The sequence below is a fragment of the Cynocephalus volans genome, chromosome 5 (genome assembly GCF_027409185.1).
Source record: "Cynocephalus volans isolate mCynVol1 chromosome 5, mCynVol1.pri, whole genome shotgun sequence".
NCBI lineage: Eukaryota > Metazoa > Chordata > Mammalia > Dermoptera > Cynocephalidae > Cynocephalus > Cynocephalus volans.
This window is the reverse complement of record NC_084464.1, coordinates 44939687-44941485: the sequence shown is the minus strand read 5'-3', so window position 1 is coordinate 44941485 and position 1799 is coordinate 44939687. Positions and strand designations below refer to the sequence as shown.

The window sequence follows — 1799 nt, the reverse complement described above, 5'->3', positions numbered from 1 at the left end:
ATGGCAGCCACCACAGACTCGGGAGTAAAAGTCCCTCACAATTTCCAACTGTTGGAAGAACTTGAAGAAGGCCAGAAGGGAGTAGGAGATGGTACAGTTAGCTGGGGTCTAGAAGATGACAAAGACATGACACAAAATGGACAGGGATGATAATTGGGCCTCCAAGAACAATTTATGAAAACTGAATATACAGCCTTAAAATAGGATGTGGACCTAAACATCCAGATGCACCCCTACCTTTGTAAGATTTGTAACAAAAATTAATATGAATGGAATTAATAGTTCTAATGGAGTGGTGGACCCAAGAGTCATATAAATGCTAGCAAAATAGCAGAATTCACATAGGATCAAAGTTGTCCTGCAAGAGCTTCGGCACCTAATGATGTCTGAAGAAAATAGGAAACTCCCTCAGCCGCCTGAAGGACAGTATTAGAATTAATCAAAAAGAAAAACCACAGGCTCTTCCTTTTCCCCACATTTAACTTAAGCAGTATTCATTTTCCACAGTAGTAACTCTTCTAGATACGTCTTGTAGACCTCAAAGTACTGGAAAGGAAGCTCCCTTCAAAGACAATTTAGCTTAAGACACTGTAAATGATATTAATTTTTGTCCATTTGAAATATATAAGTTGTGCTATAACAAATCATCCTGTCAAGTGTAACCACTGTCCATGTAGTCAAACTTCTGGGATTAAGAAAGTATATTTAAATTGATTCCCACCATAACTAGTGAGGCACATCTAACTCAACTGTGAAAAGACACATCACAATCACTTTGCTGCTGGTTACATGGCCTGGGGTCCTGCCTTCTCCTTTGTCCCCTCCCCCTGCCCCCTGCCCTCCCTGCAACAGCCCTCTAGCTTGGGGTGGCTTATTAGAGCAGATGTGAAGGTTTCAGGCTGCAGCCTGTGGGACTACTGCTGGGTGTGGGGGGTGCTTTCTACATCCCTGGTTTCTTTTTTTAAGTCTTAAATAATGCCCCTTCCCAGCCATCGTCCTGTCCCCCCTCTCCTCCACTCCCACCCTTGGTGGAAGCATAGATTGTAACTCCTCTGCTCCCTTCTGAAATTGGTATTTGGTGAGGAATTTAGGGCTTTCCCCATATCCTATCTCCCCGACATTTATAGAGGGATGCTGCTTTTTCCTTCCTCCTCAAGTCCCTTTTTACTTTATTTTTTGAAGATGACTGGTAAGGGGATCTTAACCCTTGACTTGGTGTTATCAGCACCACACTCTCCCAAGTGAGCCATGGGCTGGCCCTGTCAAGTCCCTTTTTGTACTGTCACCACCCAATATTTTCCAGGACACTTCCTTGCTTTGGCCAGAAGTCATCAGATAAAGTTGGAAAGAATCTCTGACTTCCCTCCTTTAGTTTCATAACCACATTTACTCACTCTGCACCGACCTCAGAAATAAACATTGGGTCTTCAGCCTTTTAGCTCAGGTTTTGATAAGGTGAAAAGAACAGTCACCAGGGTTACTGAGCCCTGCCAGCTCTCAGAGTCCTTGGTGGTTAAACTTGGAGAAAGGTCACATGAAGACATTTGTAAGCATACATGATCCCTGTGAATTGTTTTGTTTTGTTTTCTGTAATTGCTTTTACTCTTAAAAATTGAAGAAGTTTAAAAGAGAACTCTCATTTTGGTCTAGTCTGGAATCTGACAACTGCAACAAAAGGAACCCTGAATTCAGTGCATACTTTGATTTTGGTGCTGCTGCTTCTCACCATCTTCAGCAGGGATTAAAAACGTGGTTTGCCCAACAGATCCCCAAAACTAGTGGGCTTGACTTCCTGGCAT

General features: G+C 42.8%; 1 pseudogene; it reads left to right on the top strand.

Moving 5' to 3' along the window:
- LOC134379007 (ubiquitin-conjugating enzyme E2 variant 1-like) lies at positions 1-433 on the top strand (annotated as a pseudogene).
- The last annotated feature ends 1366 nt before the right edge of the window (positions 434-1799 follow it).